Raw genomic sequence first — 15,251 nt, forward strand, 5'->3', positions numbered from 1 at the left:
ACCATTTATTGAACAAACTTTCTTTGCTCCAATGCATAGTCTTTGCTCCTTTGTCAAAGATTAGTTGACCATAAATCTGTGGGTTTATTTCTGGATTTTCTATTCGATTCCATTGGTCTGTATGTCTGTTCTTGTTCCAATACCATGCAGTTTTGATGATTATGGCTTTGTAGTATAGTTTGAAGTCTGGGAGTGTGATGCCTCCATTCCCTTCTTTTTTTTTCAGGAGAGCTTTGGCTATTCGGGGTTTTTTGTGATTCCATATGAATTTCATCAATAATTGTTCTATTTCTTTGAAGAATGACAGTGAAATTTTGATTGGAATAGCATTGAATCTGTATATTGCTTTTGGTAGGATGGCCATTTTAATAATGTTTATTCTTCCAATCCATGAGCAGGGGATATCTTTCCATTTTTTTGTGTCTTCTTCTATTTCTTTTAACAGTGTTTTATAGTTTTCTTTGTATAGGTCCTTTACCTCTTTTGTTAGATTTATTCCCAAATATTTGATTTTTTTTGTTTCAATAATACAAGGGATGGTTTTTTTGATTTCTTCTTCTTCAGATTTATTGTTTGCGTATAGGAAGGCTACTGACTTTTGCATGTTGATTTTGTATCCTGCCACTTTACTGAACTGATTGATTAGTTGAATTAGTTTTTCTGTGGAGTTTTTGGGGTTCTCTATGTATGTTATCATATCATCTGCAAATAGTGATAGTTTGACTTCTTCTTTTCCTATTTGGATTCCTTGGATGTCTTTCTCTTGTCTTATTGCTCTGGCTAGGACTTCCAGTGTTATATTGAAAAGCAGTGGTGAGAGTGGACATCCTTGTCTTGTTCCAGATCTTAATGGAATTGCTTTCAGCTTTTCACCATTGAGAATGATACTGGCTGTTGGCTTGTCATAGATGGCCTTTATGATGTTGAGGTATGTTCCGTGTATCCCAAGAATTTCAAGGGCTTTTATCATGAATGGGTGTTGCACTTTGTCGAAAGCTTCTCAGCATCTATTGATATTATCATATGGTTTTTATATTTCTTTTTGTTGATGTGTTGGATAACATTGATTGATTTTCGGATGTTAAGCCATCCTTGTGTCCCTGGAATGAATCCTACTTGGTCGTGGTGAATTATCTTATGGATACATTGTTGGATTCTGATAGCTAAAATTTTATTGAGGATTTTGCATCAGTGTTCATTAGGGAGATTGGCCTGTAGTTTTCCTTTTTTGTGTTGTCCTTGTTTGGTTTTGGTATTAGTGTAATGTTGGCTTCATAGTGTATTGTCCCTTCCTTCTCAATGTTTTGGAAGAGTTTGTGAAGGACAGGCACTAATTCATCTCTGAATGTTTGGTAGAATTCATTTGTAAATCCATCAGGTCCTGGGCTTTTGTTTTTGGGGAGGTTTTTGATTACCATTTCAATTTCGCTGCTTGTAATTGGTCTGTTTAGGAGAACACCTCTGATCTTACTACTCTGTCACTTAATGTCCTCACTGGCTCTATAACTTGTAGGCTAAAATTCAATTTCCTGACAACAACCTTTAGGATTCCCTTTGAAATATGTTGGTCCTCTATCCTCATTCAATTTCCCTATTCCATTTTATATTCAAGAGTTCACTCTTTGTAAATTACTGATATTCCCCAAATATTCCATGCTTTTCCACTTTTCTGTGATTTAGTTATATTGACCTCTTTATAGGGTTAAAAATATCAGAAGCACCCGAAAGGACAGTCAGCTGGACCTGGGTTCCTTTCCCAGCACTACAACTGACTAGTTGTGTTGCTCAGGCTAGTTACTAATTTCCTATATACATGCGAATAATACATGTGCTCATAGAGCTATGTAAAGCTATACATAAAAAGATATATATATATATATATAATTTCTTGGTATAAAAACATTCAATATATATTGATTGTGTTGTTATTATTGTCTAAAATTCAGCTCTGAAATGCTGTCATTTAAGAAGGTTTCTTCCCTCTCAATCTAAATTAGAATTCCCATAGCTTCTGGAGACAACTTTTCATAATATTTACTGCAGTGTATTTTCATAGTCTGTGTTCTTTTGTTTCCCTTCAACTAAACTATTTGAAATACTGTACCTTTCATTTGTCAAAGTAAAAGCTCAATATAGTACTATCCTAAATAAGAATCAGTAAATATTGGTTATTCTATATTGTCATTTTTGTGTAAAATGTGTATCAGAGTCACAGAATATCATAAAATCTCAAACATGTGTCATATGGTGATTTAGCGGAGAACTAACTGAATTATAAAACATACAATGTAACTCAACTTCAGGATACAAAAGAGATGTTATACATGTTTTCACCTCTGAATATATTTTAATTAAATTTTATACTGTTATTACCGTGATATATTGTGAATATATATGTATGTATTAATAGTGATACTAATATTATTTGATTTAATTTTTAATTTTAATTATCTCTACCTTAACAAACAAATTGACATTAATTTAAAAATATTTCCATTGGTATGAAAAAGTACATTAGTGGTAAAAGTTGCTTATCTATCATATGTTATTGTGTAAAATTATTTCTGGTTATAGGCTGGATTTGTCTTATAATGATGCTAAATAAATAGCTTAAATAATTTAAGTCCATGGTCTATAAAGAAAATATCACTGAAAGAGTATATACAGACTATTTAAGTAGTTTGAGAATGTATGGCAATTCTAATGTACAATGTTATGTATCTGGTAGAAGTAATGAAGAACTTAGTCTGTCTTACTTTATTTTGAATAACCTGTTTATTGCCAGTATAGAAAAATACCAAATCAACTACATGTGTGAAATCACTTTAAAAATTTTTGTCAGAATTGTTCATTTTTTTCCCATAATATTTTCACGTCTTCAAAATGTGCAAGAATACTAGGAACCTTTGATTCTGTTTACAAAGTATATCTAACTATCAATATATTCTATGCATGTATGTATGTATCCATCCATCCATCCATCCAATGTATGTATCCATCCATCCATCCATCCATCCCCTATCAATAATCATCTGAGGAAACTTAAAAGGAGATACATGGGAAGCAAATTTTTCCCTTTACCAATAGGATCTAATGGGGAAATTGTGTAAGTGTCAGGGGTGGGGCGGAGGGTGCATAAAAAATGATTTTAGGCAACAGAGAAAGCTGTATTTCCTGGCTCACAATTATAATCCAAAATAATCAAGCAGAAAAAAAAGGACCTTTTTTCTTTTGAAAGACCTGTTGGTTGGATAATATGAATATCTTGAATGGTAAACTTTATTCCAACAAATACACTTGTATGAAAATGTTGATAAGAAGACATTGAGAAATTTTGTGGATTTTGTGAAAATGCCAGTCAACTATGACTAAGTATAACATCTACTGATTAATTTTGATATGTTTCTCTAAGGTACAGTTGCTCACAAAAAGAAAATCAGAGTAATGTGAGAAATATAAATAATTTGATACTTGGAGACCATCTTTGCATACTTCTATTCATAGTACCTACCATACCCACTGGCAGCTTGACAACACTCCAAACTGCCATCTACTAATTAACTCAGTCGAATTTTCCCTCTGACACCATTTGCCACCTGTACTGCTTGCTGCCAGGCAGATGACAAAAAATGTAAACTTAAACCCCTAAAGGAGATTTTAAAATGTTGCCAGAGAGAGGAAAACAATATTATGCTGTCCAACTAGAGAATATTCCTAGGTGAGAACAGCCTAAGATTCCCACAGGACTGCATTGGGGAAATCCAAGAGTAAATGCTGAAATTGCTCTGGTTCCGTTCAGTCCATATTTTCACTGCTTTTACTATCTGAATAAAATTGGAATTATCTAACGAGGAAAATCAAGAGATTTTCCCCAGCTATAGTTCAAATATGATGCCTGACAGAAAACCAAAACGAAAACCAAACACCATACAAGTTCCCCCTGATTCTTGAATGATGTTTACTTGAACTGCAAGATAAGAAACAAGTAATTGATAAACATTTAGGACAAAAGAAAAATTGTCTGCACTGTGCCTGAACTTTCATTTTGAACTCCCTAGATCTCTAGGTAAATTTATATTCTTTCTTTCCCCACAAGCAGACTTCATCAAATAACAGATTTCAAAGTACAAACAATTCAAAGTGACTCATATAAGTTAAAGATGTTTACTTTTCACAATACAGACACAAAGAAGAAAGATTTGGCCGAGTTTGAAAAATCACCTTTGGTTTGCTAAACTGAAGGGCTTAGACTGAGAAGAGAGGATTTGAGAAATCAAAGAGGAGATAGAGATTACTACTGCATCATTTGGCCAGGCGCTTAATTTCCCCTTCCCCAACACCCATCTAATGAATAAGACAACCACCACACCTGCTAAAGTTTGGCAGTAAAGAAGGGCTGCCTCTGAAATCAAGTTTAGAATTGCAGGCTTGCTGCCCTCAATGCCTGAAATGGTGCTCTGGGGGTAGGAAAGTTTGGGAAAGAAATGTGTGTGGAGTTGATATCACTCTGGAAAGGGATACTGAAGATATTTGGTGGGGACCAGATCTTCCTCCAGGTATATGTGCATTATACCCGTGAGAAGGGAACAGCAAAAGTAAAATGTAAGCAAAATTTGAAAGTTGAAGGTGAGAAGAAAGAGAAAATTTTTATCTAGGAAATAAAGTTGAAAACAAAAAGTGTCTGAAATGGGGTTTATAAAGAGAAATAATGGCTTACATGAATTGGGTACTTGCTATATGCTGAAGGTGAGCTAAGAACTTCAGATTTATCAACTCATTTAACCTTTCTAACACTCACTAAGGTAAATGTTACTGTTATCCCTTTCTTAGACATGAGGAAATTGAGACTCAGCGAAGCTACTTATCTGGATTAATATCACATGACATTTGCTATGGCAGAGTTAGGACTTGAATTCAAGGGTAATAATACCAACTATTTACCCCTATGCTCTTCTCTTACTCCAAAGCATGATCCCATTCTTTTCTTACCAGACATTTTTCCTGTTTTTACTTGGTTTACTGTACTTATAAAATGGTAAGTATTCTGCTTGGTTATTCTGTAGAGCTATGGAGAAATTAATCATCAAAGAGAATATGCTGCTAATGTACAAAGCAGATAGTTGGCTCAGAAAAGACTTGAACAGGCAAGTCCATGGGTTAAGATTCAAGGACCTGAAATATTGACTTCTACACATACTTATGCACAATATTACTTACTTTTCTAAGTCTCTCCTTTCCTATTTTTAAATGCAACTGATGGTGTTATTAATAGGATCTTTGTGTGGTTAACTATATTCATGCATGTGAAGGACTTAGTGCAGTGTTTATGAATTATTAGCTATAATGGCTCAGTAAATGAAATTGGTTAAATGAACTCCAGATATGTTAGTTATCAGAGCTCTGCAAAATGGCAATGGATTTGAGAAAATTAAACAAGGAACATGCTCTTAACTATGAAAACTTGAAAATTTAATGAGAAGATAAGGGTTGGGGCATACTCTTTAGAATACAAAGCATCAGGCAGCCTAATTAGGATTTATCTCAAGTTGTTCATGTAAGACAAGAGTTTCCGGGGACATTATGATTTTTGTTGTACCTTGCTTGTGCATCAATACCTCTTGAAGCCTTCCTAGAAGTATGAGGGAAGATGTCAATGGTGAGGTCATATCAGGGCCAAGTTCCTTGAAATAGAGACTGAGGCAGGGTATTATTGAATGATTTTTGGAGGAAGAGATTTTTGGAAGAAAGTAAAGGAAGTATAATATGAAAGAAGAGAGAACGTAACAGGGATGTAACATCAGGTAAATTCTAGTCTCTAGCTAGGATAAAAATCACACAGCAGTGCTGGCCTGCCTTTGAGATTCAGTTCAATCCAATGGCTATAGTCCTTGGCTACTATCAGCCAGGAAGATTTAAGCCCCCAGACATCCTTTGATAAGATGGTTTCTGTCCACCAAGGACAATACTTAGAGGAAGATAAGGAGAAGGATGGATCTGGGACTTGCTTAGTGTCTTTAAGGGCTTACTTTAGCTGATTCAGGGAACCATCAAACAAGTCAGCATTAGATTTTTTAAGTCAGGCACAAGTAATAGTGGTATAGAAGTTGATTCCTTCATACAGTGAATTCACCTCAACACTAGTTTGGGTGATAGAACAGAGACTATGCTTAGCACATTCACAAGCAGTACAGACACAATGGATAGCCTTCTTGTTTTCACTAATGCCTTTCTTACGCTTGATCTTAAACTAGAATAAAATGATTGACCATTTGATTGTTAAAGTCTTCTCTTAGCTCAGCGGTTGTCTCAAGCTGTAGATTTGACCCTGAAGTTTCTATCCTCAGTAGTAAGGACTGACACATCACAAATGTGTTTCAGTCTTTTTAGGCAAAGGCAGTTGGCTCTTTGAAACCAACAATAGTTCCAGCGTCATTGGTAGCCTGACACTGAGAGTCATTTAAGTTAGTAGATACTCTCAACAGCATTGGTGACAGTTTTCTCAAGGCAGATTTCTGAAATTTCCTTCTTCTGTCAAAAGCATAGATGACACCTCCAATGGATAGAAACATTTTGTCTCTCCCTCATATTCTACCTGGACCTTGGGTCTGTCTGCATTATTCTTAAATGCTTCATATCATATTGGGCAACAGCACCATCAAATCAATGTTCCATCAGGTTATTTGACATCAAAAACTATATTGGTGAGTTTCATTATCACTTGATTCTTTGCAGTATTAGCAATCAGTCATTCACTGTCAACAAAGGTAATGTTGCTTGGAGTGGCTTGGTTTCCCTCATCATTTACTGTTGTTTCCACCTTTCCATGCTGGAAGATGCCCACACAAGAGTAGGTTGTCTAAAATCAATGCCAATTGCAAATCCCTTAGATGTGTTACCTGAGTGTAGGCCCTATGTGGCTTGCAAAGAAAATTACAGTCTGTGGTGTTGCTGCCTCATTTAGTGAGAACTGCAGTGTCCTTAACTTTTGCATGGCGTTTTCCTTCACCAAATTTTTACCTTTTGTTCTAATTTAGATAACATAAAAATGTCTAACAGGATATTGCAAAATAACCATAGTCTTTTCTTTAACTCTTACAAATTTTGTACAACATAAGAACTATGGGCCTCACCTGGTGTCACAGGCAGTTGAGCGCTGCTCTGTGAAGCTGTCCGCAGCCTCAGCAGCACCGGTTCAATCCCCACCAGCTGGCGAAAATCCCACATGCGAGGCAGACCTCTCCTGTCTCGCCCGCTGCTCCCCTCAGCAGTGTATTTCAGTCAGTCTGCCTGTTCTGTTCCCTGCTCTGTCTCTGGTGAATCCTCTCACCCTCCCGTGCATCTGTCCTGTACCCCAGTTCTTGTATAAATAAATAAATCTTAAAAAAAAAAGAACTAGGTCATTTTTATTATTATAATCACTTATTATAAAGTGTCTCTCTGATTCCAGAACTGCTACCTCTACCCTACCTCTGTATCTACCTCAAGTGATTTTGGAGTACTGGAATGCATTTACTTATATAACATACAATATTTGTTTATAATTTATATTGTTCCCAATAAAGTGGATTAACAATAGAATGGGCTAAATTACATTTCACTAGGAAAAATGATCAAAGAAAAAAGTGAAAATCATGATGAAACTAGGAGTGATATGATTGTGTAAGAAGCAGCCTTTAAGTCCAATAGCATAAATAAGTTGTACTTTTTTGCTTTTATACTAAGTATGGATGTGTTTTGAATAGAGGATTATCTGAGAAAAAAGATTAAACCCGTTTTTATCTTACTTAGTCATTATGTCTTCTAACAGCTCAGTAACAGAGAATCCCTCATGACTCAGTTGAGCAAAAACATGATTTGTTAAATTACAGCCCCCCAAGCCATCCTGGGAGGACAATGTTATAGGCAAGTGAGATTAGTGAAGATGGAATGCAAGATTTAATGACTGCTTTTTACTGCCTGAATTCCACACACTTTGTGGTCCATCTCAACTCCACTTTTAGACTCTGCTTGGCTACCATCCTTAGAACTGCTATGACTGTTTGCAGAAGGTCCAAAACTTGTCTGTCTTCTCAAAACCTCTCCTTTCCCTATGTTTGTCTTTGATAATGTGTGGTAAATGTGGCATAACAAAAGTACACACTGCCTGTAAAATCCACTTCCTTCTTGCCCTGTAAATTTATGCTCAAGAGGATTTAGACTTACCACCTTCTTGCTGGAGACACATAAATAATTGGCAATGACTTCTTTTTTTGTTAGTAGTCATTAACTTCAAAATCTCATGCTTCCAGAATCCAAAATTTATATCTTGTATAGGCCAATCCTTAACTACATTACAGGAAGTGAAGGACACTATAAATTAATCATAACCCCCGCACCTGGGGAAAAGTGTAGTTGAAACACTTGAGCCATAAAACCAGATGGTACACCATGTTTATATAAGCTGTTTGCCTGGAAACTGAACCAGATTTGTAAACACTAAATCAATATTTGAGGGTTAGGTGCCAGCTGTTTTGAAGGATGCCATTAAGTGACTGGAGCTCATCCCCTGGTCTTACATGAGGGGCATCTTTAAGCCTGGACACTGTACCTACATTCCTCTGTTTCACAGCAGCCATGTGAACATTTCAGTCATTTCCATAAGACTCAACAAACCTAACACAGATTGTCACCACATTGCCACGATTTTTTCTCAAGAGTTTTATTCATTTAGTGCTGGCAATAACTAACTAATGGACTGACTGTTTATTTGCTTGGCATCCCTTTCTAAATGCTCATTGACCAGTGATTCTCTTTGACTTGCATGTGGTTTTGGTTTAATTTGCCATTACTGTTGCCAGGGACTCCAGTGGTTTACACTTTCCATGCACCAATAAACTTTTTATAATTGTAGAGATCTGCTGTGTTCCTTCCTCCATGCCACATGGCAGAGGGACCTTAAAAGTAAATTAATAATAAGAGCAGTTAAATGAGTTATCAAATTATTTCTTTGGAGACAGCTGAAATCAGTAAATTTAATTCCAACTAGCCAGAAAACAGTTGTTGTGATTCTTAGCTTGTGAAGTCAGACATTTCCAGGAAGCCAAACATTTCTGAAAAAGTTAATGTGGTTTTCAAGTTTTTATGTTTACTTCCGTTAAAGTTGAATGCAGTTCCACCGAGATCTCCTGTATAGATTTCCTATCTTATTAAATGGGAATTTTATGTATAAAGTAGGAAGTCAGCATTTATTGGAGAGTTTTGTTTGAAGTAAGGGGACAGAGACTTTATCTATTGAATACCATATTCAATAAATATGAAGTTTGAAGTCATAATTAGTCATTACTACAATTTAAAATTAATAGTTTTATCCATTAGTTGCTTAACTTCTGAGAGCCCATTTCTTCATTGAAAATGGGGCAAAAACTCCTAAGGACTTTATGATGATTAATTACAATATATGCAAGAATAATGTAAATTATGATATATCATCCTATAAATTATCATTACTGGAATTAATATCATAATTTAAATGCTTTAAGTATCTGTTTTTTTTAAAAAATACTGTTTCCAGCACAACAATACATTCTAGAAATATATGTTAGCTTTATATTTGGAAGCTGACAATATTAAAATGTCAACACCTTCTAATATAATTTACGGAGGAATGGAGATAAATGTATTACACTTTGTTTCTTCAGATTTAGTAGTTATAATCAAAATATGTTTTTGGGGATATGGTATAAGGAGAAGACTGGGTGATGATTGATTTTATAAATGTGCATTTATATAGATGATTGAATTATTAAGAATATTACAGATAAAGTTGAAAAACTAGGGGTTTTTATCATAATATAGAATAATATTCCTTAAAACATAAAATATTTAAAATAGTATAGAATTGATATTTTAATTAGCAGATACATTAGAACAGAACAATCTTGAACTGAGGTATAATGTTAATTAGATTGGAAATAATTAATAAAAGGTGCTGAATCAGCTGCTAAAATAAAATTATACCAAAAGGTTCCCATTTCATGGCATATGAATTCTGGATGTAACTGCTAGGAAACAAAGCTTCACAGAATAGGAGAGTCAGACAAGTGACAAGGGAAGCTATAGGGACACAGATTATAAACTCAGCCAAACACAGTGGTGTCAGGTCCTGGCTACACAAAGACATGATTGAGACAATAGTCCTGTGTATGGGCACAAACTCAAGGGCTATATTTGTGACTATATAGCAGGTTATTTTAGTTTCTATTTTGTGGACAGTGTAAAGCAGTCCAATAAAGCATTTAAAACGTTGATTTTTTTGCACTTATGCTATTAATTGCTAGTGATAGTAATAGTCTAATCATAATGCTGAATAACTGTTTTTAAAATATGCTGTGTAAAGTTAGTTTACTCTGAAGCTATACTGGTAAACTATTCCAACAGAGTGAAGTTAGAATTCTTTCAGGGTAGTGCCAGGTTACATTTGAAATATTTTAAACTTGCCTGGGCGGAGAAGCCATTGTTTTCAGAAATCTTGGTGTTGTTGAACTTAAAGTTACTGTGTTGTGACTTTAAGTTCACCATTAAAAAGGTCACCCAATCAGTCATGAAGTTTATTTGGCTGTTAATGATTGTTGGCATATCCTATGCAATATATCTAAATTGAATTATGGTACCAGATGGGAATGAAGCTTATGTATCATTCATTATCATGTATAATCAATAAAAGTTTTAATAATATCTTTTTTAAAAAGAGACATTTGCATAGGCATAAACCAGCAGAGAGTTGTGTTTTGCTAGAGCAAGGAATGTTCTTATATACTGTTCTTTGGTGGGATGCATTCCTTTATGGAATTTTATCATTTTGTGGAATTTATCGCTTTGGGGTCTGATTGCATTGGTTTTCTTTAGTGACTGGTAATCCTTTCTGCCCCCACCTCCAATTCCCAGATTTGGGAAACTTTGATAGCCAGTTTAACAACTCATTAATTATTTCTACCCTCCCAACCCTCACCCCACGATCACCCATCTCTGATTTCTGGCCTTGCTGTACTTCCATCTTAAACTTTCTGTTCTAAGCTTCTATCAGCTACCTTGCAAATATTATACTGAATCTGAAAATATCATTCAACACCATTATGGGAAAATTAAAGTTAATTGTTGTGATCTTGACCTCCAAATCAGCCTCAATAGGAAGGTAACACTTTTACTCTAAACATTTGTCAAATGTTTTGTTCCATACAGTCAGTCATTTTCTAAAGTGAATGTTACTTGATAAGAAAACTGAAGTAAAAGGTTTTAGCTTGTATGTTACTATTCATATTTAACAGTTTAGCAACTTTCAGCAAGCCCTTTGAGTGGTATGTATGTTGGAATGTAGCAAGCACCTACTTTGTAAACCCTTTTTATGGTCTCCATTGAGAAAGTATGCTTAATAGGAAAGTATGTTTGCACTAAAAAGGTTGTTCTAGCACCCGCAATTTTGAAAAGAACCAAAGAAATAATTAAGCTGCCAGTTGTTACAGAACATTCTTGTGAAATAAATTGCCCTTGACCCCTATTTATTTTGGTCAAGTCACATCTTTCACAATTTTTTTATCTATGACTGGTACAGCAAGTTAATTTTTAATTTTATGTCAAAGTATAGTCAGGGCAGAAAAATGAGATACTGGATTTTTTAAAAAAAGGCAATGACTGATGTACTTAATAAGTATTTAATTTTAAAATATAGATTGATGACTTTAAAGCAATATGACTGCTATGCTTTTTGAACTTAGTTAACTCTCAATGGGTGGACAATGATAACCATTAATAGATTTGTATTAGCTACAACTTAAAATGCATTTGAAGTTCTTGGGAGGTCTTAAAAAGACCTGTTTACAATGGTAACTCTGGACTGCAACTAGATAATAGGTAAGTGACAGGGATGAATGAAGGGTATTTGGAAAGGAATTGGCTGGGAATCGAACGCATGCTGCAGTGGCTGCGGTTAGCGTCTTAACCCTTGTGCCACCAGGGAGGCCCCTGAATGAACTTTTATAACCTTGCAGCTGAAGTCATATTAAAGCAGTCATATGGGCCTCCCCGGTGGCGCAGCGGTTGAGCGCTGGGTTGCGAAGCTGCCTGTAGCCTCCATGGCGCCGGTTCGATCCCCGGCTGCTCCCCGGCCACCTGAGGAGGGACCCACATGGCTCGCAGACCTCTCCTGCTGCCCGCTGCTCCCCTCAGCAGTGTACTTCGGTCCTTCTGCCTGCTCTGCTCCCCGCTCTGGCTCTGGTGAATTCTCTCACCCTTCTGTGCTTCTGACTGTACCCAGTGTTTGTATGAATAAATAAATAAATAAATCTTAAAAAAAAATGATGTTTTTTAAAAAAAAATAAAGCAGTCATAAGCTCATCTGATTTACAGAGAGGGGATAATGTCTTCACTTCTCTCTGAGAAGCATCAAAGAGTTACAGCCACCCTTCTTTTTATTTTTTTAAATTATTTTTTTAATATTTACTTATTTAGGCATACAAGAGCTGGGATATAGGCCAGATGTGCAGGGGGTGGGGTGAGGAGTCGCCACGGATAGAGTGGGGAGCAGAATAGGCAGATCGACTGAAATACATGGCTGAGAGGAGCAGCAGGTGAGACAGGAGAGGTCTGCTGGGCTTTGTGAGTAGCTCCCTGGCTGGGCATTGAACTTGTGCTGCAGTAGCTGCTGACAGCTTCATAGTGCTCAAACTTAACCCCTTGAGCCACCAGGGAGGCCCTTTCTTTTTATTTTTTAAGGGTATTTGAAACAACTTCACAGCTGCCTGTGCCTATAACTTACTAAAAGAATACATTCAACAAAATCTGAACCAGTATCCCTGCACTAAATGGAGACCTTTAAGTCATTTATTTCTGTTAAGTGAAAGCTCTCATTCAAGTAAAAGGCTAATAAATAGAGCTATTGATCTGAGATTCATAGTACACTTTAATTTTATTCCTTTTAAGTATTCTGGAACATTAACAGTGAAATAGAGTAGCATTTAAACAGGGTGGCATTAGTAGGGAAACATTGCCCTGAATAATGTTATCGATATCCTGACCTCTCTGATGTTGCTTTAAGTGGACCTCATTTCTCATGATCTGTGTAGGGAGGTTCCACTTCCTTCACAAGAAACTCCATGCATGAAAAAGTAGCCTTTTTAATTGAGTTACAGCTCCTTTCACTTTATCTTAACTAGTATTCAAGAGGTGATCTTTAAGTTCATGAATTACATTTCATAACTGAAAAAGGAAACCCAAGCCAGCAATATGTGGACTGGATCAAAGAGAGGATTACTAGAGAACTTCCTGCTCTTTATGTCAACTGGGAATGACATACCTGGCATATTTCAGAGACTAGCCATATGTGTTGTGTCACTAAATAGAGACATAACAGCAAAACTCCCAACATCATTTAGACACTGTAGATTTCTCAGTTCAGTGATTTTGATTTTGATGTTGATGGAGAGAGACTTACCTTGAAAGTGCAATGATCTACATGACTTGATGAGCATCTTGTTGCAGGCAATATTATTTCACATGAAAGTAGCAACACCCAGGTTTTTTTTTTTTTAAATAATTTCACATAGGAACTTTCAAAAGATTCAATATGGGTCTTGTTAATGAAGTACAACTGCTTATGGGTACAATGTCTGATGGAGGGCCAGGGTGTATATAAATATATCCACAAGGGAAGGTTTGTTTTCTGCAACATTTCAAACAACTCTACTAGGTACTAGGATGACATGTCTGTCACTTCAAACATATTAGTATTGAAATTGTAGCACTTCACAATTGAAGTGTATTACACACTCGAGATACAGTAAACTACTGTATTTGAATTGAATCATACAATCATAGATATTAGAGCCAGAAAAGACCTATTAGGTTATCATGTCCATCCACTGCCATTTGGCATTGTTATTTACAACACTGTTGTAAATGCCGTTTGGCATTGTTATTTACAACACTGTTGCATCTAGCTTCAGACAATAGGACTTCTACCACTGTGCCAAGAACGTTTTCTATTATGGTTTGAAGGACTTGCTCATTGAAATTTTTTTTCTTACATTCAATTGAAATTTATTTTTTGCTCAATTTCACTCCTATGTTGTTATAAACCAATCTCTATCCCTTAACCTCACTTGTATTTTATCTCTTCTTATAATGGCCCTATTTTAAAGACTGATCCACTTAGAGGCCATATTTTAAACTTCAAAGTTGTGATTTCCTTTCTACCCAAATTATTTGATGCTATAAAAAGGCTTTTTCCAAAAGTGGGCCCTGAGACAAGGATATGTATGTAAATAGCTTATTTGAAGATGACCTGAAGACATACTGAGAGATGGCTGAAGAAGAGAGTCAAGGAGTCAAACCAGTATAATTGTGGGTAACTGGATACAAATCTACTTCAGATGTTGATAATTCAGATACACTATGCCACAGAATTATTCCTGAGAGACAGGGAAGCTGGACTTCTTGCATACCAACTCTTTCAGCCATTGGTTTCAGACTGTTCACAAAAGGTATTAATTTCCTGACACTTCTGCTGTGCCCTGTATGTGACAGGATGAGCGGTGGCCCAAAAAGAATGCCCTCAGACCACTGGTGACCTGAATTTTTATGTATTATAATAACATGGTATGGACTGTCTGAAAGATAATGAGTCTACTAAATGTGGTGATGTCCTGCCATCAATAAAACCGTAGGTATACTTTTACTTGTTTGTAAAAGTTTATAATATATTTTCAAGTAATCATTTCCTTTGTATCAGAGGTATATTATTAAATAATACTTGGAGCAATTAAAAAAACTTCCTGTTTTCTACTGGAAGACAAAATTTGATTTAGAAGGGCATATGGTATTTTCAGCTATGTTAGATCTTAAGTATAGCAACAATCTAGCAGCATTTTATTTATTTATTTATTGCCATTGTATTACATCTTTGTTAATATTTTAACTATGTAAGGTTTCTCCCTTCAGGTGTGGCCATTACAACCTTTCCACCATCATAGCACCCATAGTCCTCCATCACAGTCCATGTACTCCTCTTTCCCCTACTCCCATTCTTATCTCTCCCTCTTTCCCTCCCCCATTTTCTTTTTTTTTAAGATTGATTTATTTATGCATACAAGAACGGGGGTACAGGCCAGAGGTGCGGGGGGTGAGTAGATTTGCCAGAGACAGAGTGGGGAACAGAACAGGCAGACTGACTGAAACACACTGCTGAGGGGAGCAGCAGGTGAGTCAGGAGAGGTCTGCTG

At 35.9% G+C, this 15,251-nt stretch overlaps 1 pseudogene; it reads right to left on the reverse strand.

Moving 5' to 3' along the window:
* Positions 1-5,898: 5,898 nt before the first annotated feature.
* On the reverse strand, positions 5,899-13,502 carry LOC119260447 (heat shock cognate 71 kDa protein-like; annotated as a pseudogene).
* Between the last annotated feature and the right edge of the window lie 1,749 nt (positions 13,503-15,251).

This window comes from Talpa occidentalis, unplaced genomic scaffold (genome assembly GCF_014898055.3).
Source record: "Talpa occidentalis isolate TD23 unplaced genomic scaffold, MPIMG_talOcc4v2.1 talOcc4.6, whole genome shotgun sequence".
NCBI lineage: Eukaryota > Metazoa > Chordata > Mammalia > Eulipotyphla > Talpidae > Talpa > Talpa occidentalis.